This window comes from Salvelinus fontinalis, chromosome 1 (genome assembly GCF_029448725.1).
Source record: "Salvelinus fontinalis isolate EN_2023a chromosome 1, ASM2944872v1, whole genome shotgun sequence".
Lineage (NCBI taxonomy): Eukaryota > Metazoa > Chordata > Actinopteri > Salmoniformes > Salmonidae > Salvelinus > Salvelinus fontinalis.
Window position 1 is genome coordinate 62,022,781 of NC_074665.1, and position 26,136 is coordinate 62,048,916.

A 26,136-nucleotide genomic window follows, 5' to 3' on the forward strand; every position below is an offset into this window, starting at 1 on the left:
GCCTAATGAACTTGAACCTGACATTGACAAATTGGACGTGTAACATGCTTTGTCTTATTATTGCAGATTTGCAATGTTATGATTTTCTACATTAATTATGATCTGACCTTTTCATTCTGAATTAGGTTCTTGTTATGTCCTCCTCACGTCACAATTACACAACGAAAGTATGTAATCATTTAATAATGGTGGATTAAATGCAATTCAATCCCAGAGGCTTCGCTCCATGGCTCTCCATGTGTTTGGGAAATTAAAGGGAAATTAAATTTAGATTCAGAATGTGCCCTTGGGTTGCTATATTCTGGTTTTCAGGGAAATAATTGCCTTGTCAAAGCACATATTACATGTCGGTTTAATTGGAATAAATAGGGGCCAGAGGAAGTAACACATTCAACTGCCCAGAAATTAGCAGGTTTGAAAGTGTGTAAAGTAAATCATCCATTTACGCTACATCGTAATGTTACTTCTAAAATGAACAGATTAGATCTAGTAAAAAAATATATAAAAAAATCACAATAAATATACATGTCATCTTTGATCAGTTTCCTCAAAGTGTAAAACCAATATTTTTTATCTGACCAAAACAGTCGTAGTCTTCTTTGAAGTATTTATCATTAGGCAATTCAACCTGTTGTATTCGGCGCACGTGACAAATACACTTTGATTTGATTTAAAGCAGCCAACAAGTGCTCAGCAACAACTTCAAGACTGTTGAAAAGCATTCCTCATGAAGCTGGTTGAGAGAATGCCAAGAGTGTGCAAAGCTGTCATCAAAGCAAAGGGTGGCTACTTTGAAGAATATAAAATATATTTTGGTTTAACACTTTTTGGGTTACTACATGATTCCATATGTGTTATTTCATAGTTTTGATGTCTTCACTATTATTCTACAATGTAGAAAATAGTACAAATAAAGAAAAAACCCTGGAATGAGTAGGTGTGTCCAAACATTTGACTGGTACTGTAAGTAAATTATATATTTCTGTATTTAATTTTCAATAAATTAGCAAACATTTCTTTCACTTTGTCATTATGGGGTATTATTTGTAGTTGGGTGATTTACTTTTTAAAATCCATTTTGAATTCAGGTTGAAACAACAAAATATGGAATAAGTCAAGGGTATGAATACTTTCTGAAGGCCCACTGTAATACGAAATGCCTCACTTGATCATCATTCAAAGAGCCTGATCCAGTTGAGATAAGTGTGCGCAACCAAGACATTGCGTAAATCATTCGTTGTTGTCAATTGAAGACTTTCAGGAACACTTGAGATAAGCATGGGGATCTTATTATTATTTTTTATTTTTTTATTTTTTTGTACATTTTTATCCCATTTTCTCCCCAATTTTTGTGGTATCCAATCGCTAGTAATTACTACCTTGTCTCATCACTACAACTCCCGTACGGGCTCGGGAGAGACAAAGGTCGAAAGCCATGCGTCCTCCGAAGCACAACCCAACCAGCCGTACTGCTTCTTAACACAGCGCGCCTCCAACCTGGAAGCCAGCCGCACCAATGCGTCGGAGGAAACACCGTGTACCTGGCCCCCTTGGCTGGCGCGCACTGCGCCCGGCCCGCCACAGGAGTCGCTGGAGCGCGATGAGACAAGGATATCCCTACCGGCCAAACCCTCCCTACCCCGGACGACGCTATGCCAATTGTGCGTCGCCCCACGGACCTCCCGGTCGCGGCTGGCTGCGACAGAGCCTGGGCGCAAACCCAGAGACTCTGGTGGCGCAGTTAGCACTGCGATGCAGTGCCCTAGACCACTGCGCCACCCGGGAGGCCCCAGCATGGGGATCTTAAACCAGAATACCACCCATATAAGGAGAAGTTTTGAATGTGAGCTATAAGGTAATCCACAGTAGACTTCAATAGAAAGCCAGTAAGGAGTTGAGCCTAGACAGTTGATTATACTGTAATGGCCATTCATTCCACTCAGCTATTTGTTTCTACAGACTCTAGGGCTATATCCAAATGGCACCCTAATTCTCCCCATTTAGTTCACTACTTTTGACCAGGGCCCATAGGGGACGTAGCCGTAGTGAATTATGTTTAAATCGGAGGGGATTAAACGGATATCTGGTTCCACGAGGAGGATCGTGAGACACTTTGTGAACTGTAACTACTGATCACTTCACACACTGATTTCTACCTGTGTGTGCATGCACTGTATCTGTAAAGTGTGAAGTGGTAGGAAAGAGTATGATGCATGATATGATGGAGATCCTGTAGAGGTAAAAATGTCTCACAATCCCTCCTGCTCATTTTCCTTCCCCTAAGCGCTTTTAACCCCCACCACATCTCAGAGCATTTAAAACCTGACTCCATCTAAAACCTCACTGTATTTAGAAGACTTTTAGAAAACACACACAGTAAAGATCACACTATAAAGATAACTCCAAAGGAGTGGGAGAACAGCCAAATGTGTCTGCACATGGTCAACCAAGGCAGATCTCAGAACATTATCCAAGAATTCAAAAACAGTCTACCAAGTAAGTAAGACGGCAACGGTAGCATCAGCATAGAAGACAGTACTTTAAAAAACACCAGCATTAACAAGCTAGATTTCTGTATTGTTGAACACCTTCAATGTAACTTAATGACTGGAGAAATAAGAAGTGAATCCGGTGTGCCTAGCTGGCTATCTGACTAATGGCCATGATAGGAAGTGTAATGAGAGAAAGCTAAGAGATTGTATTGTTGGAACTGCCAGTGTGAGGGGAATATAGTCATCTAATGTATGGAGGACAGTGTGTTTCTCTTGGACCTACTGTAGTTACTGCTCCCACAATTCTATTATGTACATAATCATAGCATGATTCATACTTAATAATGTCAAAAATGTATCACTGCAATACCATTTATATTAGAAGCCGGGTGGGTCAATTACTTTGCCTCCTGATGCCAATTTCAGAATGCGCGGTGAAACCTTTAATCCTGTGTGTGCTTAAAAATGTCAGTCCGTAATTGGCTGGAAAGTGCGAGGGCCAAATATGGAATTAAAAACTTCTGTTTGGCTCCCAATAAGGCTAAAGGATAGGGCCACGCTCAGTGAGTGAAGTTAGATAAAACAATAAGGGCACTTTTGGCTGCACTGTCCGCATCCTGTTGTGTTGTTCTTCATCCACTATGGCCTTTTAGATATTCTACAGTTTATTCCAGGTACCACATAGCCTGGTCAAACCACACTGAATGCTACGCTTAACAGTGAAACTGTGATCAGTCTGGTTTCACCAGGCTAGCTAACTCATCCATCCAACAAACCACACTGATCTTTACTAGAGGTGGATGGGTCTGAGCTCCAAGGAGACAAGATGGTGATATATTTTTTTTTATATCTAATTAAATCAAGGTTTCCTTTCATCTCCTCAAGGTTAATGAGAAGTTTATCACCCGTGTGATAGTAGCCCTGCTCTCACTATATAACTACCGTACACAGCTAGATACAGATGTATGACCTTAATTTGATCAGTCTTTTGTTGCTGGGAATTTTCCTGCAACACAAGCAATACAGATTAGCTTGTGATTAAGATAAATTCACTAAAAACCCACAATAACACATGGTTATATTAACAGTATTGCACGTTTCATGTAGCCTATTTTTGGTCAGCTAATTGACTAACCACCAATCAAGCAACAATGGACTAAACCTTAAAATTCTGTTGCTACATGATTATTTTGTTGTGACAATGTAGGTCAAATGAATATCCTTCATCTGTAGCCCTCCTCTCACTCTAAATACACAACTTCCTACCTATACATTTACTCACACTCAATATACCATGATAAGAAGAATAGAGAGGAGTGATAACAGTATTGTCAACAGAGTATCATGAACTGTACTGAGTATACAAAACATTAAGAATGGTAGTGGGTGCCAGGCACACTGGTTTGTGTCAAGAACTGCACGCTGCTGGATTTTTTACGATCAACAGTTTCCTGTGTGTATCAAGAATGGTACACCAACCAAAGGACATCCAGTCAACATGGGCCAGCATCCCAGTGGAGCGCTTTCTACATCTTGTAGAGTCCATGCCCTGATGAATTGAGGCTGTTCTGAGGGCAAAAGGGGGGGAGTATACAATGCATTCGGAAAGCATTAAGACCCCCTGACATTTTCCATATTTTATTACGTTATAGCCTTATTCTAAAATGGATTAAATAACACATTTTCCTCAATCTACACACAATACCCCATAATGACAAAGCGAAAACAGGTTTAGAAAAAAAGAGATAAAACGTATTTACATAAGTATTCAGACTGTTTGCTATGAGACTCAAAATTGAGATTAAGTGCATCCTGTTTCCATTTATCATCCTTGAAATGTTTCTACAACTTGATTGGAGTCCACCTGTGGTAAATTCAATTGATTGGACATGATTCGGAAAGGCACACACCTGTCTATATAAAGGTCCCACAGTTGACAGTGCATGTAAGAGCAAAAACCAAGTCATTAGGATCGAAGGAATTGTCCGTAGAGCTCAGAGACAGGATTGTGTCGGCACAGATCTGAGGAAGGGTACCAAAACATTTCTGCAGCATTGAAGGTCCCCAAGAACACAGTGGCCTCCATCATTTCTTAAATGGAAGAAGTTTGGAACCACCAAGACACTCAGAGCTGATCAACTGGCCAAACTGAGAAATCAGGGGAGAAGGGCCAGGTCAGGGTGGTGACGAAGAACCCGATGTTCATTCACTCTGACAGAGCTCCAGAGTTCCTCTGTGGAGATGAGAACCTTCCAGAAGAACAACCATCTCTGCAGCACTCCACCCATCAGGCCTTTATGGTAGAGTGGCCAGACAGAAGCCACTCCTCAGTAAAAGGCACATGATAGCCCACTTGGAGTTTGCCAAAAGGCACCTAAAGACTCTCAGACCATGAGAAACAAGATTCTCTGGTATGATGAAACCAAGATTGAACTCTTTGGCCCAAATGCCAAGCGGCACATCTGGAGGAAACCTGACACAATCCCTACAGTGAAGCATGGTGGTGGCGGATGTTTTTCAGCGGCAGGGACTGGGAGACTAGTCAGGATCGAGGCAAAGATGAACGGAGCAAAGTACAGAGAGATCCTTGATTAAAACCTACTCCAGAGCGCTCAGGACCTCAGACTGGGAGGTTCACCTTCCAACAGGACAACGACCCTAAGCACACAACCAAGACAATGCAGGAGCGGCTTTGGGACAAGTTTCTGCATGTTCTTGAGTGGCCCAGCCAGAACCTGGAAACCGATCGAACATCTCTGGAGAGACCTGAAAATAGCTGTGCAGCGACGCTCCCCCTCCAACCTGACAGAGCTTGAGAGGATCTGCAGAGAAGAATGGAAGAAACTCCCCAAATACAGTTGTGCCAACCTTGTAGTGTCATACCCAAGAAGACTCAAGGCTGTAATCGCTGCTAAAGGTGCTTCAACAAAGTACTGAGTAAAGGGTCTGAATACTTATGTAAATGTGAAAGTTTTTATTGGTAAAAAAATTGGCAAAATTTCTAAAAAAATGTTTTTCCTTTGTCATTATGGGGTATTGTGTGTCGATTGAAAATAAAAAGATTTAATAACTTTAAGAATAAGGCTTTAACGTAACGTGGAAAAAGTCAAGGGGTCTGAATACTTTCCGAATCCACTGTACCTCGAGACTATGTTGTGTATTGCAGAGAAGGACATGAGTAATCTGTATCAGTCGGCAGTCTATCAGTAACACTGGAGAGATAAGGTGTCTTGGAGTAACCAGCGGTGTTGTAGGGCCTCTGCCACATCATCCAGACCTGTACAGCCAGCCAGGTGGATCTCTGACTGGTTCCCACAAGGGCCCTTTCAACAAGGAAAAATCTTAATCACGAGCTGTCCGCCGTACCACCTTGCCTCACACTCCAGTGTAGGGAGGTTGGGACACGGGGTGCATCTCAATAGTCTAACTCTCCTTTTCTCCTCCCCATCAGATTCTGAACTGATCTGAAATCATGCAGGATAGGTGAAAGCTCTGTGGTGACTGACCGTGACTACCTGCAAGGTATTTCCTTTCAACCAATCCAGCTCTTTCTCATCAGTGAAGCAGAGGGGGGGACATATAAATGAGAACAGGAAGAAGCCTTATAAGACGCAGCCCAAGCCTAACCCACCTGGATCCCAGCACATCTTCAAAGAGAAGTTAAAACTTATTAGAAGTTTAAAAGGAACATTGCACTGCAATCTCTAGGCAGGGAATAGTTACACAACACAATAACCTTCCAGTTCTTTTAGCCTATTGTTATGCTTATTGTTCTTTCAACTGAAGAGAGAAAACATTCCTACAGCTATTCATTAACTTCAAGACAGATCACAAATATTCTTTGTACACAACTAAGAGATAGGGCATACTTAAGAAATGGAACTGCAGCAGTACCAGCATGTTTAGACAAAGACCCTTTTCTATTCTACTGTAACAATACTATGACCATTGTGCCAGAAAAACAAATCATGAAAATATCTTATGACTTTCCTCATGTCATCCTTTAAAAAAATAAAGAATCCCTAGTGGTGTAGAATAAATACAAGATTACTGAATGATTTACTGAACAATAGATTAAGACAGTACATGCAGGACCCCAAGTGCCTCCTGGGTAAAATAGAAATTGGCCAATCAATGAGTTCCAGGTGTGATGTCCTTCCCAAGCCTTGACCCGCCATTAAGCAGGAATTAACCCAGCCCTCATTGTTTGTGTGGACATACTCTGACATAAAGCCAATGAGTGCCAACCTCCGACCTTTCAGTAGCTGATTGCCTGTATGTTTGATTGATTGATGGTTGACTAAAGTGGACACTCATATCAATATTCAATATCAGGCCCGGCTGAGATGAGCACACTGCTCACAGTGAAAAGTTCAGCTCCCTCCACGGCTGGCCCGAGGCTGAGATTGTGTGTCAGTCGGTAGCCTGCATTTTCCCAAGAGACAGAGAATTTTATGGGTTTAATATCGGCAACAAGGCTTTTTACAATCCGCACCACCACCCCTCAAGGCAACCCGCCACCGCATCCCTGCCTCCATCCCCGCCCTAGCGAGATTGAAAGTGCCACATAAAGTGGCTATATACAATCACATCTTGGACCGCTTGCATGTACAATTATATTCCCTGAGCTGACTGTCAGGGAAACAATTTAAACTGGGGGCTGAGGGCGGAACCCCCCAGGTGTCAATCAATTACACAAGGAAACCATGAGTGGGGAAAAACTCAATCTCCAGTCCAAAACTCATGCAGAGAGCTAAGAGAGTGAGGGAAGAAGAGGAAAGATTAAAGGTGAGAGGGAAAGGAAGAGAGAGAAAAAGGAAGATTGAAGGAGGAAGGGAGAGAGACTGAGTGAGAGAGCTGTAGAGAAGATGGAGAAAGAGAGCTAGAAAGAGAGAGATGGAAGGAGAGAGCTCTTCAATCACCCCTGTGAGTTGGAGGATGAGAGATGTGATGTTACCATTGTGATATTCCACTAGAAATAACTAAGAAAGTAATTTGCTAGTGTGAATGCTACTGCTAACATCTGGAGCTATACTGTATGTGCAATAAAACTAGATCACAACACACACACAGGTCTGGGGACCAGGGGGAGCACATCCTTTTAGTCTGGCTGTCAGGCTGAGATCTACACTTTCATTACGATGTTTAAGTGTCCGATTGATGGAGCTGCGAGTACCAACGTCCCTGGGTTCACAGTCTATCTATCAAGTAAACTACTGCTGTTTTTTTTTAATAGGGAGATATTAAAAATAGACGGCACAGATATGTCGTCGTTTTAAGTAGGAGGTTTATAAAGGTAATCTATCACCCCTCTCCATGCTGACGTGACCAGACAGCTGGTAAAGTGGGGTGTGGCAGAACTGCGTACAAATTCTATTTGAATATCTTTTAAATACTTTTAGTATTTGCTCTAGCCTGCCAGGAGTGCCAGATGGTCGGGGTTTACAGGTTTTGGGATTATCATATCGGTTCAACAAGCCATGCAAGGTCAATCAAGCACAAATAAAGTATTTGAACCCTGGTCAAGAAGACAGTTCAGTGGCCTTGTGGTTAGAGTGTCTGCCCTGAGATTGGGAGTTCGGTCATACTAAAGTCTGTAAAAATGGGACTCAGTGAGTCTCTGCTTGGCACTCTGCATAAGGAGATCGATTGGGGGTAAGGCCCTGCGTTAGACTAGCATTTTGTCTATGGGGCGTACTTGTACATCAAGCTGCATCATGCTACGAGCTGGCTCACACAAGCCAAGGCTCATGCAAGGCTACTAACTTACTGGAAGACAGTTGGTAAAGTGGGGTGTGGCAGAAGAGAAAATATGTTGATCGCAACCTTCAGAACAGCTATGCTCATCTGAAACACACACGAGCACATACGCATGCACACGCATACCAACCAATGTGTCCTTGACTGGTAGGATGATGCCTTAACAGCTAATTAACACGGTTAGCTCCTGTAGGTGTTTCTTGCTGACTTGTTTTAATATAGCATTTCATAGTGCAGTGACTTTCAGCACTGATGTTAGTGGAGAGGAGCGGAGAGTAGAAGAGCGGAAAAGAGAAGAGAGGAGAACAGCGGAGAGGAGAATAAATAAGAAGAGAGGAGTGGAGAAGAGAGGAGAGGAGAAGAGAAGATGAGAGGAGGAGAGGAGAAGAGAGGAGAAGATGAGAGGAGAAGAGCGGAGAAGAGAGGAGCTTTATAGTTTTTCAGACAACGTATTAAGGCTTTGAAGTCAATACTGATACAGTTTGAAGCCAGAGGGAGGGCAGATCTACCAACCATTTAATTATCAGCCACCATGGCTTTTAACACTAGAAGACATCAATAAACAGACTTAAATGTCTCCACCTTTCGCCCTCAACCACCGCACAGGGTAACCGTCTGTGTGAGGGAGTAGTAATCGAAATGAAAAAGGTCTAACAGCATCAAGAGGGCACAGTTTTGAGGAAATTCAAAGGTTGTCAACAATAAAATAACAAATCGGTCTCTCTTTCCTTCTTCCTACCTCTTTCCTTCCCTTCATCTCATGCGTCTCTCTCCTTCCCTCCCTCCCAACCTGTCTCTCTCACATCATGCCTGATATTTGGGCTGTTACAGTACCCTGATGATCCCATGGAATCTATTAGCCAGAGGAACAGAGGGTAGAGGTGATGGTGGTGTGTCTTAGGGGCACAGCCCAGCCTCTCCTCCCAGGAAACAGTATCTCTTCAGGGGGTGAAGGGATCTGGCGTCTGACTTAGCAGATGGTTCCCCACTCTGCTGTCTCTAGTGATGGCCAATTAGAGTGTGTAAATATGACATGAGTGACAACAGCATAGTCAGTAGGAACCTGAGAACAGCCAGACCTACTGTAAAGTACTCCCTGTCAGGGCTTTGACAGCCAGAGTTACAGCCAGGTCAATAAAGCCAGGTGAAATATGAGGTACATCAACCATTGGCACCCACACAGTCACACTATCACTATGTCCAAAATGGCACCCTATTACCAATATAGTGCACTTCTTTTTAGAATTGGGTGCCTGGCCCTGGTCAAAAGTAGTGCACTAGAGGCAATAGGGTGCCATTTCACGACGCAGACACTATCACAGTGCTCTACTATACAGAGGGTTCATGTGGATCGAAAATGTTATCTGACAGAGGGTTTGGTTGCCTTTTACTTTGAGGTTTTGAGGGGGGAGAGGATAGTCATCATCCATCTTACAACAGGGGCCGTGTTACTGCAATAACAAGCTGTCCAACCAATAAAACAGAGGTAGACATACAGCAGTGCCCATCTCCTCCTCTCATTCCTCCTCTCTTCCTCTCACTCCCACTCGCTCTGACTCAGGCCTAGCTGGTGATGGATGGAGAGAAAGACTGACAGTGGACATACTAATACTCATATAGGTACAGTACAGTATGTTGGAATAAAGCAAACTCAGCATGTTGAAAGAACATTGTTTCTGCACGCAAACATGCATGTTTAAGTGTATGTTTTGTTTCACCAATTAGACCATATCAAGATCTTAGTAGAATGAGGTGGTATCCTGTCCACTGTGTGTGGCTGGAGTAGTTTTTAAAGGCAGATCTTTCAATGAGGTTTAAAGGTCCAATGCAGCCATTATAATCTCAATATCAAATCATTTCTGTGCAACAATTAAGTACCTTACTGTAATTGTTTTCAATAAAATTTGTCAACAAGAAACAAAAATAGCTTCTTAGCAAAGAGCAAATCCTACAATTTCACAGTATTATTCAAACCTCAGTGTTGAAATATACATATAAAACACAGGTAAATCACGTTTTTTGACTGCACTGGGCCTTTAAAGGGAGATATTATGAAATGTGGTGTTGGTGGTGGTGGGTTGTGGATCGGTGTGGCCATGCATGTGCAGGTTCTGATCCATTTGCTGTGCGTCATTACTAAAGCAATGAGTCACCGCCTACTGACTGTGACCAGGCTGGCCACAGAATGTAGGTCTGTCTGACTGTCTGTCTGGCTAGCTAGCTGTCTGACTGTCTGTTTGTATGCCCGTGTTTTACACTAGCATGCAATCCTTGCTGAACAACAATCTCAATAAACAGGCTCTGCAGCTCCTGAGCTGGAGATGTCAGCTGCACATAAATAATAATCAAATGCAGACAGAATGTCATTCTCCAGGAAGGCCATTTTTAATGACCTCAGAGCACATGGTTTGTTTTGAAATCCATAGTCCAGTGGCCTTTCTGTAATTAGCTAAGTGTTTTGAGATAACTATAGAATAAACCACAGAATACAAAGTCTGACAGGCATCAGAGCTACAGTATTATGTTAACGCAACTCTACCAAATAATGAAATGGTCAGATATTTAGTACAAACACAGCATACTTCCCAAGATGAGGTTTCTGCCTTTTTCTCCGTGAAAAGGATTGTCATTCATCAAAACTGCTGGTCATTTATCAACTGTGTCGTCTTTCTACTGAGTCATTAAACAGTTTGGATTTGTGATTGTTCTCTAAAGAAAAGTCACTGTTCTCATTGTGAACTGTCTTGAACCCTTTAGTTTGAAGGAAACAATGAATGAAGATGCCACAAATGTCTCGGGCCCGGGACATCACGATAAGTCATGTGTGACCCTGATCCAATAAGAAGCCTTGGGGACAGGTAGGTAGCAAATGAAACATCACTGTCTGTCTGTCTGGTGGTCTGACCTTTCAGACCGTCGGATGGAGGGAGGAGGATGGATAGAGAGAGGAGAATAAACGAGTCTGGATCATTCTAATAATGCTGCAGGTGACAAACAGGGTGTTTAATGGACGGAGGCGAGACAGAGGAGAGGAAAAATGAGGGAACAAGGCTGAGACTCTTTAGGTGGGGAAATAATCACGACAAGCCGGTAAAAGGGATTGCAGTGGGAATCAGTCATTGGGACAAATTGAGGACTCCCATTTTCAGGTTGTAAAACCACAAGGTGTGTTACAAAACATAGCTGTTCCCTCTGTTAACCATCGTAGAAAGTAATGGAAGAGCTACACACAGAAACTAGACCTCTAAATGATAAAACAAGCCCCCAACATAGAAGTCACATAGTAGATCTGTTGCAATGCATTGTTCATTAGTTGTGTAAACTGCATATTTTAGCAACATACCACAATAACAATGGTTATTTTTTAACGAATGACCAATGACTCAACCCAAGCCCTTCCAAAACCTAAACCATCTGGTTTGAAAATGATTATCAGGATAACACATTTATGTCTTGTGCTCACAGTAGACTTCGAGCACCATGTCTCTGCTGGCGTAGTAAGAGAACTGTTGGTGTCTGTGAATTCTTACTAGGTCAAAATATGCAGCGTCAAGGTAGCCCACCCTGTCCCTACCCTCTCCTCTAATTTTCTCCCTTCCCTTCTCCCCTCCCTATTCCCTCAACTCCTTTCCTCCCTTCCCTTCTTCCTATCCCCTCGACTCCTTTCCTCCCTTCCCCTATCCCCTCAACTTCTTTTCTCCCTTGCCTTCTCCCTATCCCCTCAACTCTTTTCCCTGTCTTCTACCTCCTCCATACCCTCCGTTCCCTCTCCGCCGGGACTCAGCAGAGCAGCAACATTTCTCAGGTGACATCAACCCGTGTTAATACCCATCAGCCCAGTGGCCTCACCTGTCAGCCTGAGATTCCCCTGGCATGTCAAATATCTGTCTACAGTACAATACCATTAAATCAGGTTACATGACATATAGTACAGTATGCCCATTAGGGTTAATTTACAGTCTGCAGAGTCTGAGTTAAGGTCAGTGTCAACACTGTGTTCTCAAATACAAGATATCATCCTCATATTGGGTTGTAACCTCCACTCAGGTCTCCTTTGTAAGTACGTCTTGGAGGTGGTGACCTAGCTACTGGGATTCTCCCATTCAGTTAGACTAAATTAGTGTCAGTGTCCGGGAGGGAGTTCTCAATGCCTTTGATGGGCTGGTTATCTGTGTGTCTGTCTGTCTTTCCGTCCATCTCTTCGGTAGGGGGTTCTTGTTCTATGGCACTGCATTGGTCACACGTCTCTCTCTGCAGTCAGACCCCTTATCCATCTATCAACTTATACACTGAGTATACAAAACATTAAGGACACCTGCTCTTTCCATGACAAACTGACCAGGTGAATCCAGGTGAAAGCTATGATCCCTTGTTGATGTCACCTGTTAAATCCACTTCAATCAGTTTAGATGAAGGGGAGGAGACAGGTTAAAGAAGGATTTTTAAGCTTTGAGACAATTGAAACATGGATTGTGTACATGTGACATTCAGAGTGTGAATGGGCAAGACCAAAGATTGAAATGTCTTTGAACAGGGTATGGTAATAGTGGCCAAGAAAACCGGTTTGCATCAAGAACTGCAACACTGATGGGTTTTTCATGCTCAACAGTTTCTCGTGTGTATCAAGAATGGGCCACCACCCAATGGACACCCAGCCAACTTGACACAACAGTGAGAAGCAATGGAGTCAACATGGGCCAGCGTCCCTATGGAACGCTTTCAAAACCTTGTAAAGTCCATGCCCTGATGAATTGAGACTGTTCTGAGGGCAAAAGGGGGGTGTGCAACTCAATATTAGGAAGGTGTCCTTAATGTTTTGTACACTCAGTCTTCAGTGGCTTGCGAAAGTATTCACCCACCTTGGAATTTTCCTATTTTGTTGCCTTACAACCTGGAATTAAAATGGACTCTTGGGGTGTTTGTATCATTTCATTTACACAACATGCCTACCACTTAGAAGATGCAAAATATTTTTTCTTGTGAAACAATCAAGAAATAAGACAAAAAAACGGAAAACTTGAGCGTGCATAACTATTCACCCCCAAAATGTATACTTTGTAGAGCCAGCTTTCTCAGCAATTACAGCTGCAAGTCTCTTGGGGTATGTCTCTATAAGCTTGGCACATCTAGCCACAGCGATTTTTGCTCATTCTTCAAGGCAAAACTGCTCCAGTTCCTTCAAGTTGGATGGGTTCCGCTGGTGTACAGCAATCTTTAAGTCATACCACAGATTCTCAATTGGACTGAGATCTGGGCTTTGACTAGGCCATTCCAAGACATTTAAATGTTTCCCCTTAAACCACTCGAGTGTTGCTTCAGCAGTATGCTTAGGGTCATTGTCCTGCTGGAAGGTGAACCTCCGTCCCAGTCTCAAATCTCTGGAAGACTGAAACAAGTTTCCCTCAAGGATTTCCCTGTATTTAACGCCATCCATCATTTCTTCAATTCTGACCAGTTTCCCAGTCCCGGTATTCTCGAGGTGATGAGAGGTGTTGGGTTTGCGCCAGACACATTGTTTTCCTTGATGGCCAAGAAGCTCATAAAGCACAGCTCTGTGGAGTGTACGGCTTAAAGTGGTCCTATGGACAGATATTCCAATCTCCGCTGTGGAGCTTTGCAGCTCCTTCAGGGTTATGTTTGGGATTTTTGTTGCCTCTCTGATTAATGCCCTCCTTGCCTGGTCCGTGAGTTTTTGTGGGTGGCCCTCTCTTGGCAAGTTTGTTGTGGTGCTATATTCTTTCCATTTTTTAATAATGGATTTAATGGTGCTCCGTGGGATGTTCAAAGTTTCTGATCTTTTTTTAGAACCCAAACCTGATTGGTACTTCTCCACAACTTTGTCCCTGACCTGTTTGGAGAGCTCCTTTGTCTTCATGGTGCCCCTTGCTTAGTGGTGTTGCAGACTCTGGGGCCTTTCAGAACAGGTATATATATATATTGAGATCATGTGAAACTTAAATAAAGTCCACCTGTGTGCAATTTATCACCAGATCTTATTTAGGGGCTTCATAGCAAAGGGGATGAATACATATGCACGCATCACTTTTCTTTCTTTTTTTAAACAAGTTTTCTTTTTTCTTTTTTTTTCACTTCACCAATTTGAACTATTTTGTGTATGTCCATTACATGAAATCCAAATAAAAATATACTTAAATTACAGGTTGTAATGCAACAAAATAGGAAAAACGCCACGGGGGATGAATACTTTTGCAAGGCACTGTATATCCACCAGTATTGTAGAGGACTGATGAAAGCAGAAGCCACACCCATGTCTCTCTCTGCAGTTAGTCCGACAGAGCTGCTGCTAGTATAGTGTATTATAGAGGACTCTAGCAGAAGCCACACCCATGTCTCTCTGCAGTTAGTCCGACAGAGCTACTGCTAGTATAGTGTATTATAGAGGACTCTAGCAGAAGCCACACCCATGTCTCTCTGCAGTTAGTCCTACAGAGCTACTGCTAGTATAGTGTATTATAGAGGACTCTAGCAGAAGCCACACCCATGTCTCTCTGCAGTTAGTCCTACAGAGCTGCTGCTAGTATAGTGTATTATAGAGGACTCTAGCAGAAGCCACACCCATGTCTCTCTGCAGTTAGTCCTACAGAGCTGCTGCTAGTATAGTGTATTATAGAGGACTCTAGCAGAAGCCACACCCATGTCTCTCTGCAGTTAGTCCTACAGAGCTACTGCTAGTATAGTGTATTATAGAGGACTCTAGCAGAAGCCACACCCATGTCTCTCTGCAGTTAGTCCGACAGAGCTACTGCTAGTATAGTGTATTATAGAGGACTCTAGCAGAAGCCACACCCATGTCTCTCTCTGCAGTTAGTCCGACAGAGCTACTGCTAGTATAGTGTATTATAGAGGACTCTAGCAGAAGCCACAACCATGTCTCTCTCTGCAGTTAGTCCGACAGAGCTACTGCTAGTATAGTGTATTATAGAGGACCCTTGCAGTAGGGGACTGACTCTTGAAGAAGCCACAACCATGTCTCTCTCCTTCTGCAGTCAGTCCCCTTACCCATCTTATTGTGTTATAATTATAGAGGACTCTAGCAGAAGCCACACCCATGTCTCTCTGCACTCCGTCCGTCCGTCCATCAGTCCCCCGGGTCTCAGCCTGTATAAACAGTCATCCATCAACAGACCGCATGACTGAATCAATGCTGGATTGGATTGCCATCGATTCCTCTGATAAATTATGGCAAAAGACAAATAAGCTGCGTATGGTTAACTCCCATACGATTTGGCCCTGGCACGAATGAATGCACGCATACACACAAACCCCGTGCCAGCTGAGACAACGCGACAGACAGAATATGAAACTATGAGACTCTTAAACAACAAACTAGATTCAATTGAGTTGCATTATGTGAGAGCACACTCTCCGTGGCGATGGATCGTTACACTAGATGTGGGATGAAGAGATGAGGAAGAGATGGATTTCCTGGATAGGCTGCTATTCACTGAGAAATCATTTAGAGGACGGACGTGGCATCCACTTCTAAACCAGGCTGTCTCTATGGCTGTGGACACTGTTTTAGTGTGTGTTGATGACAGCAGCAGATCAGCTCCACGTACAAACACGCTCCATGGGAGAGGATAATTAGCCAGTTCAAATACTGCTGTCAGCCTTTACCAGCCCAGTACACAACTAACTACACACATTACAAAACTAACTACACAACCGTGGAAACTGCCTACAATACAGTTATCCAAGCCCCAAGTCCCAGTAGGACTTGGATAGAGACAGGATAGAGGGGGTCAGTACTGTGTGTGGAAACAGGGATAGAGGGTAGAGGATAGAGGAGAGAGTGGTTTCAAGTTTCATTGTCATGAGCACAAGTACAGTGAAATGCCTTTCTTGACAGTTATTTTCCCAACAATGCAGTAATCAATATACAGTACTACAAAATAAAGTAGAACAAAAATACATAATAAATAGAAATAAGAAGAACACAACAAAATCAGTAAGCTATATACCGGGTTAATTTCAGTGTCAGTGCCAATAGCATATTTACAATGTGCAGGGATGTATGTATAGGGGTAAGTTGACTAGGCATCAGGATATACAGTGTCTTCAGAAAGTATTCAGACCCCTTGACTTTTCCCACATTTTGTTACAGCCTCATTCTAAAATGTATTAAAATGTATGTTCCCCTCATCAATCTACACACAAAACACCATAATGACAAAGCACAAACAGGTTTATAGAAATGTTGCTAATTCATTAAAAATGTAAAACTGAAATATATAATTTACACAAGTACTCAGACCTTTTACTCAGTACTTTGTTGAAGCACCTTTGGTTGCGATTACAGCCTTGAGTCTTCTTGGGTATGACGTTACAAGCACACTTGTATTTGGGGAGTTTCTCCCATTCTTCTGTGCAGATCCTCTCAAGCTCTCTCAGGTTGGATGGGGAGCGTTGCTGCACAGCTATTTTCAGGTCTCTCCAGTGATGTTCGATCGGGTTCAAGTCAGGGCTCTGGCTGGGCCTCTCAACGACTTTCAGAGACTTGTCCCGAAGCCACTCCTGCATTGTCTTGGCTGTGTCCTTAGGGTCATTGTCCTGTTGGAAGGTGAACCTTCTCCCCAGTCTGAGGTCCTGAGCGCTCTGGAGCAGGTTTTCATCAAGGATCTCTGTACTTTTCTCCGTTCATCTTTGCCTTGATCCTGACTAGTCTTCCAGTCCCTACCACTGAAAAACATCCCCACAGCATGATGCTGCCACCACCATGCTTCACCGAAGGGATGGTGCCAGGTTTCCTCCAGACAGGACACTTAGCATTCAAAAGGTTCAACTCAGATAGTCCATGTAGGCATTTTGTTAGCTATTTAGCAGTCTTATGGGGATAGAAGCTGTTCAGGAGGCTGTTGGTGTAAGACTTGTTGCTCCGGTACTGCTTGCCGTGCGGAGGCAGAGAGAATGGCTAGGTTGGCTGCAATTTTCCGGGCCTTCCTCTGACACCACCTGATATAGAGGTCCTGGATGGCAGGGAACTTGGTCCCAGTGATGTACTATGCTGTCCGCACCACCCTCTGTAGCTCCATGCGATGTGGATATAGGGATCAAGTCAGAGAGAGAGAGCGAGAAAGGGAGAGAGAGTGGGATGGCCACCGCCACAGGGTTGTGAAAAGGCCATGACAGCAGATGGTTACTGGTTCCCACTCAAGATCCCATAAAGCAAGAAAGATGTCTGCTCTGACCCATTTCTGCCTGCAGTCTGGTCCTGCAGAGTCCAGTAATAGCAGGGAGAAGAAATAGAGGACTATATCAATAATAGAGAGGATATAATCCTTCACTGGAAGCATTCCCTTCCTCTCCACATTATGAGATTACAGTTAACCCAGAGGTCTATGGACCAGGGACATGGTGAGTGGATTAACCATTTACTGTAGTGTCACAACCTGCTGAATCACTCAGATACTCTTCTTTTGTTGTTTCATATCGCTATAAAGCGTCTCTCACTCCCACGACAGACAGACAGACAGACAGAGACAGACAGACAGACAGACAGACAGAGACAGACAGACAGACAGAGACAGACAGACAGACAGAGACAGACAGAGACAGACAGACAGACAGACAGACAGAGACAGACAGACAGACAGACAGAGACAGACAGACAGACAGACAGACAGAGACAGACAGACAGACAGACAGACAGAGACAGACAGACAGAGACAGACAGACAGACAGACAGACAGACAGACAGACAGAGACAGACAGACAGAGACAGACACAGACAGACACAGACAGACACAGACAGAGACAGACAGAGACAGACAGAGACAGACAGAGACAGACAGAGACAGACAGAGACAGAGACAGAGACAGAGACAGAGACAGAGACAGAGACAGAGACAGAGACAGACAGACAGAGAGACAGAGAGACAGAGAGACAGAGAGACAGAGAGATAGAGAGCAAGCGATGCTGGCAGGCGGTCACTCCTACCATCGCTTTAATATTTGAATAATCTCCAAACATTTTGTCTCTAGTAATTCACATTGAATTTGGAACCATACATGCTTATTCTACCAACTCCATATCTGTCGGTAGAACATTTGGGTCAATTTAGTTTTTCCCTCTCTAATGGTTAAGGTTAACACACAAACAGGAACAGACAGAGCGATAAATGTAACTACCATTCCCTTAATGTTCCACAAGGTGAGAATGACCTGGTGGAAAATGAGGGTGTGTGTGTGTGTGTGTGTGTGTGTGTGTGTGTGTGTGTGTGTGTGTGCACCTGCTCACTGTTGCTTACATGGGAGATTGATGTGATGAGCTATAATGGGTTTCAGTGATTCAACCCGGGTATTGGCTCCCATTAAGACAACAACAAACACACACACACAGGCTTGTCTGCACCTGCTCACTGTTGCTTCCATGTGAGATCAATGTGATGAGCTGTAATGGTTTCAGTGATTCAGCCCGGGTATTGGCTCCCATTAAGACAACACACACACACAAACCTATATTGAACTATGCTGCTGGAATCTGGGGTTGTAAAGAAGCCAAAACAGGGCTAACTCTATTCAGAACAGAGCCAGAAGACATTACCTTAGCTTGCACCAAGCCTTGCTATTCAAGGAGATGTGGGATTTTTTTTCTTTTTTTTTTTTTTTTTTTCGTTATTTTACCAGGTAAGTTGACTGAGAACACGTTCTCATTTGCAGCAACGACCTGGGGAATAGTTACAGGGGAGAGGAGGGGGATGAATGAGCCAATTGTAAAGTGGGGATTATTAGGTGACCATGATGGTTTGAGGGCCAGATTGGGAATTTAGCCAGGACACCGGGGTTAACACCCCTACTCTTACGATAAGTGCCATGGGATCTTTAATGACCTCAGAGAGTCAGGACACCCGTTTAACGTCCCATCCGAAAGACGGCACCCTTACACAGGGCAGTGTCCCCAATCATTGCCCTGGGGCATTGGGATTTTTTTTTAGACCAGAGGAAAGAGTGCCTCCTACTGGCCCTCCAACACCACTTCCAGCAGCATCTGGTCTCCCATCCAGGGCCTGACCAGGACCAACCCTGCTTAGCTTCAGAAGCAAGCCAGTAGTGGTATGCAGGGTGGTATGCTGCTGGCAATGGGATGGGAGCCTAGTGAAAATAAGACAGAGGGGCGAAATTATTAGGTTATGAAACCGTGTTATCAATATGCCAGGGTAAAACACACAATTACCCTTGGACAAAGGATCTCAATGACATATTTCAGGAAGCTGATCTACAACACGTATTTAGAAATACGTTACGATGCATTGTCAACATGATCCAACACAAGTTCACCCTCAAAGAAAAATGGTCAACTGATATGTGGCTAAAACCAAAACTCATAACTTCTAACCAGATCAAAACACCTATGATCCAGAACCCTATGTCACCTCTCACCTAACAAGAAATCAAAAGATCCTTGTGTGCTCAGTTGAGAACGGGGATACTGGCTCTGGAAATTGAAGGTAGGTTCAATGCCATAAATGAGAAGATCAATAATTAATTGCATGTATTTTACTGTACTTTATATGATTTAAGAGTACATGTTTTTTTTAAATGCAACAACAGAAACCAGACCTATTCTGGAGTAGTGATGAAGAGAAACCTGAATGGCTATTCAGTACAGAAGTGTTCCTGGTTGTACATTTTATTTACAAAGCTTGAAAGGCAGGACAATATAAGTTGTATAACGGAAAGGTTTTTGTTCTGTGTTTCAATATTTTTTTGTTTTAGTTGGAATGCAATTGAGCATGTATGTATGCATTTATGCATGTATGTACACTGAGCGTACAAACACTAAGAACTGGTGGCCTGCGGGCCTACAAAAGGGGAAAGAGCAGGTGTTCTTAATGTTTACATTAAGTACACCAAACATTAGGAATACCTTCCTGATATTGTGTTGCACCCCCCCCCCCCCCCTGCTTTTAGCCCCAGAACAGCCTCAATTCATCGGGGTATGGACTCTACAAGGTGTTGAAAGTAGTCCACAGGCCTATGTTGACTGGGATGGTGCCAGGTTTCATCCAGACATGACTCTTGGCATTCAGGCCAAAGAGTTCAATCTTGGTTTCATCAGGCCAAAAAATCTTGTTTCTCATGATATGAGAATCTTTAGGTGTCATTTGGCAAACTCCAAGCGGGCTGTCATGTGCCTTTACTGAGTGGCTTCTGTCTGGCCACTCTACCAAGAAGGCCTGAGTGGTAGAGTGTTGCAGAGATGGTTGTCCTTCTGGAAGGTTCTTCCATCTCCACAGAGGAACTCTGGAGCTCTGTCAGTGACCATTGGGTTCTTGGTCACCTCCCTGACCAAGGCCCTTCTCCCATGATCTACACCCATGATTGTGTGTAGATTAATGAGATTTGTATTTTATTTTGAAAAAGTCAAGGGGTTTGAATACACTGTACATACGCGTACCTGTTGATGGAATTTATAGCTTTAAAGGAATGATTAGAATACTCCACTCTGAAACCATATAATTGTAGAAATTGACTAGAATCATAAAGTTATAATTAATGATGTGTGTAGTTTTAGTCAGTCAAACAATATGTCTATTATAGTGTCTTGAGCCAATCCCGAGCAAGATTCGGGGCCGACCTTGGCTAGGGGCAACAGAGATTGCAGAGAGAACAGGGAGTGATTCTCACGGTGTTCTCACGGTCCCTAATCTTTGTCGGCTGGGTAGCAGGACAGTGTGGGCGTAAGATACCTACTGTTTGTGTGCAAATGTATGTGCGTAGCTATAAAATAGATGTCTTTGTATTCTTGACTTTAGAACGTTCCCGTGAATTAACCTTATTGACTATTTTAGCTGGGCTTCTGTCTGTTTCATTTCAATCAGTATCTTACGAATCCTGATTAGCAGACTGAGTAGTTTAATTAAATTGGTTTATTAACATTAAGAACATAATTCGAGCCGGATCCCAATACCTTTCCCTGCCGTCCGAAGGTACCACGCCGAAATACCGTGCACGGGCGGGTCATTGACCCGTAAATTAAAGACCTGTCCCGTGACATTGGGGTTCCATAACAGGCCGGTATATACCTAAGGTCGGCAGAGACGGTGACGGGATCCAACCTACATTGCTTTTCCCAGTCTTCAAGACGAAGGTCAGTCATCTTTATTCACGAATTTGGGGGAATGATTTAAGATATAGGAGACTTTTACTTTGTGTATTAGCAAAAAATTGTTTGAGGGAGCAGGTTCGCAATGATCTGAGGTACATGTGCACTAGCACAGGAATGGCCGGAAGGTTATTTGAGGGAAGTAAATAGGTGCTGTGAGATAGGACGGGGAGTTTGTGCAAATAGGAGAACTTAAATGGTTAATTAACATGTGGTAAATTAGCCATAGATCCAATTCAAAAGACATACCTAAATAAAATCCTAAAGTCTGAGGATATTGCTAAGGTTTGTGAGATAGGACAGTAATTCTATGCGAACAAATAACTTAAATGGCCAATTAACAAAAGTGAATTAGCCATAGATCCGATTCAAAAGACAATACTGAAATAAAGTCAAAAAAATGGAGAAAGAAGGGAAACCTAATAAAGCGGCGGAGTGAGATACGAGATATTAACGTAAAAAGAACAAGGAACAACAGAACAATAGGCTGCTGACTAGGGATTTATGACCTCTGGAAAATAACTTATAGGTTGTAAACGGTGAGACCTAATGTCCGATCGAAAGACACCACTATAGATAAAGTTTCAAGAAAGGAAAAGCACACATAGGTTAAGAGATAGCGAAATACACATAGAGTGTGAGCCCACACATAGGGAGTAGTGACATACACATCAATAGTGAGACACATAGGAAGAATTTAATCAGAATTTTAAAAGCAGACACAATCGTAAAGGAAGATAGCAATTGAGTAAGAGATTAAAGAGACACACACATAGATTGTGCAGGAGAGCAGATATAGTAATTGGATAACGGGAAAAAGAGCACATACATAGATCATAGAAATACATACATGCAGGTTGAGAGAATAAGCATAGAAAACACAAGGTTTTACTAAACATGGGTAGTAAATCCTCAAAGGAGGTTCCAAAATTAACCAGAGATGAGCGGGATATGCATACATAAGATAAAAGAAATGTCTACTTCTGTTTAAAGTGGAGGAAGGAGTATGGATTTGATGGAAGTTTGGACGTAGAAAAGTTGGACCTAATGATAAGACAGATACGTAAGGCATGTGGAGACAAGCCAGATTAACAACGGGCAGAGGGGCTTGACACAGCGAGGGTGTGGTTAGCCAAGGCGAGGAAGAGAGCAGACGGAGAAAAGAAAAAGGAAGTAAAAAATAAGGAAGATGTAAGTAGCCAGCAACTAGGAACAATAACTCCCACGGCTCCTCTGGAGGTCTCCCATAAACCTAAATTATAGCCCACCCGGATAGACCCGGCGTGGAGAGAGAATCCTGATGATGAAACAGTGGTGGTGAGGAGACGGCAGCCAGTGCTTCCCGTCCCGCCACCACCACCCCCATATGGGGAACCTCCTGGAGTAGAGGGAGTCGGATGAGTCGGATGAGGATAGGATAGGGCTAGCTACCATAGGGAAAGTTATGAAAATTGTAGCGAACGAGGACGTAGGCTGATAGAGACAGAAAGGATAGGAGAGAGGGTCAAAGGCAAGAACAAAGAGAAAAAGGTCAGACTCCTACAGCCAGAATCAGAGGAGGAATAGAAAAGAAAGGAGATCAGTACCTAATGGTAACTATCAGGGTAATTGTAGAGAAGCATAAAGGAGGCTTCAAGGAAAAGGAAAGTAAGAAAGGTCAGACAGGAACGGAATATTTCATCGCCACTCTTGGGGAAAAGCAGGAAAGATTTTAAACAGAAGGGGAAAAACAGAAAAACGCGATGACAGAGACAGAGAGAAGCGGTGTTTTAATTGCGATAAGAAGCAGTGTTTCAATTGCAATGAGACAGGACATTTCGCCCGGGAGTGTAAGGCTCCCTGTAAACATTGTGACCGAGTAGGACACAACCACCAAAATTGTAATTCAACTAAGGGGAAGGACAGGCGTGACAATCGGGAGAGAAAGAGAGAGGCAGAGACAACGAGAGCGAGATTAATGAGAATCCTCGCTGGTGAAACGCTTAGACATTTAATACAATAATAGGGTTATTTGCGTCTCAATCATTTCGATAGCGTTGGTGGTCGAGGGGTAGAACTCTTGCCTACAACGCGGGAGACTCGGGTTCGCATCTCAGCCTATGTACCGATTGACTAAAATCTGTTTTTTTTCAATAATTCAACTATTGGTATGTTTTGCCTGGAAAGATACGTTCGCTAGTGTTTGGATAAGATATAAACTGAACGTTTTAATAGATTGTTTAGGTTAAATTGAGAGACTAATTCAAAATAATAGCGAAGCGAATTTCGATGCAAGACGGTGTCTTGCCTAAATGGTTTGCTGGAATAACGTATTGAGAATGGAGTCGTATTTAAATTACTGAATCATAGAAGAGACAGTCACCTAAATCAGATGAATTCTAAATAATAACGGAGAGATAATTGCGATAGAGTTGTCCCCATCAAAATGTGTTTTTATTCTTATGGATTGGCTGATGTAGGTTATACATTTTGGCGATTTACATATTACTTTTAAGGCTGGAGAAATTCATAAGGGTGAAGCCGAAAGACGGGAGAGTTGTAAGTTTGGTTTTAATCGTACGATAGCGGTAAGGCAGGAAGTTAATTAGGAGAGGTTATATTCTTGTCCACTGGTAAGAAGAGGACAGTTAGTCGGCTCACTGGGCTATATTTGGCTGTAAGAGATTCAGGTCTAAATAGTTGAATCGTAAAGGATTCGTGATAGTTTTGATTATTAATTTTTGGTTTGATTGTTTAGGTAACACCAGTGAATTGGAACAGAAGGTCAATGTATTCTAACATTATAATCTGTTTCCATTACGTGGAACAACGTCAGGTCAGTAAAGTGGATTGCAGGTTGAGTTAATTCTATTTTACAGGGACAGTGTGCATTGATCACAGTTATGTGTGTCGAATGGCAGGGTATTCCTATCAAGCACTTTGAGAGACTGTTTGCAGACAGACTAAATGGGTTTTAATGTTGCAAAGCAAGCTTGGGCCAAACTAGTCAAGTCGTATGTTAAATTAAGGGAAACTTATGATTAGAGGGAGTACGATGGATATTAGGTTTTGTTTGTAGTAAACGTTTGGGTTGGAGGAGATTTCCATGTTTCCCAGAGAGACGATATCTTAAAGGGGTACACTCACATAGAAAATAAAACTTCTAATATTCCATGAGTTTTAATTAAAAACTCAGAATTCTTTAAAAAAAGGTGAATTCTTTTAAAAATGGAATGTTCTGGGAATCGGGGATACAACATGTAGAAAATGTTTGATGGTTTTCTTTAATTTGTATAATATAGTATGAAACACGACTGTAAAAGGGTGGTATGACCTTTGACCTCTATCAGGGCTTTCCTTTGGGGTCTGATCAGCCTCATGGGAGGCCCATTTGGATAATCAATTTAAGGTCATTGGTGATACTGATTTTAAGGTAATTTGTGTAATGGATAATTATGAACGAGTTTATAGTTCTTTGACATATTTGTAATTTGAACCAATGAGAAGAAAGAAATGGCATAGCCTTGGATTACTGGTAGACTTATGTTAAGTATTTAGAACCTAATCGAAGCCAACAGGACAGGGATATATGACAGCTGTGGTGATTCAGGATCATTGAGAGCATCGAAGTAACCTTAATCAAACTATATAATAACCTTATTGCCACCATAGACGGGTGATTTTAAATAAATATTTGGAAACAACCCATATTTGATACTGACTGTTATGAGAAAGAGCGACAGCCAGATAGGAGGAAGGGCAGACTGAGAAGCCCTCCCTGCACTGCTGAGACCTTGATGGCTTGCAGAGAGGAGAGGAGAGGAGAAAGAGGAAGGGGGGCTGTTACTGAGTGGAGACAAAACGGGCCTGACACTGAACCATTGCCTAGAAATGATTCGGCACAACAGGCCGAAATAGTAGCATTGACTAGTGCCTGTGAAAGCAGCACAGATACATCTTAAAGTAGATAAGACACTTCACAGAGAATTGTTACAGGATAGACATTAACGAACGCCCCAGGGAGAATTGGACATATAGAGAATGAAAGGGGCGCTCCTACAAGATAATGTCAGACATAAGGATAATTTACTAATCTTACCTCAGTCATTGTTTAAATATGCGGCAATATTGATACATGGGCAGAGCCATGTATCAAAGGGGGGATAGGATAGGACACTTTGTGGCCTATTGGATAATAAACTAATAAAAAAACCTGAGTAGTTTAATAGAATTGGTTTATGAACATTGAGAACATAATTCTCTTGACAGTACCTCCTCGACAGAAGGCATTGGGGCGAAGCTGTGATAGCTAATTTCCAGAGGAATCTAAATACACCTAAGCCCCAGAGCACACTTGATCTTTATTAGCAGCAAAGTCATCAAGACCAGCACATGAACAGAGACCTAGGGCTCTAAGCGCATACATCGGTTTCTTTATTTATCTTCCCTATGTCACTGAATCTACATGGTATACACGCCACCCTGTGTGTGTTACCCCTGTCCTGCACAGTTCAGATGATTGAGTACGGCTACACTGTAGTTGCTATGGTAACATGGAAACGGGCTCAGCGAACACAGACGCTCCTCGCAGCTTTGATCTGCAGAAAAGGCCTGATGGATGGCAAGAGTCCCACAACACCGCCCACACACACTGTACATGTCAAGATGTGTGCAAACACTTGAATCGTGCACACGCACACTCATTCACCTGTATACACACTTAACTGTTTAGAGTGCATTCCCGTGCATATCATTACAGCGTCAGTAAGCAGGCATATG

At 42.8% G+C, this 26,136-nt stretch overlaps 1 protein-coding gene across 21 annotated transcripts in view; it reads right to left on the reverse strand.

The window, feature by feature from the left end:
- The window catches only part of kcnma1a (potassium large conductance calcium-activated channel, subfamily M, alpha member 1a), a 306,999-nt gene that overhangs the window by 151,781 nt on the left and 129,082 nt on the right, over nt 1–26,136 (reverse strand). The gene's annotated exons all lie outside the window — the stretch shown is intronic.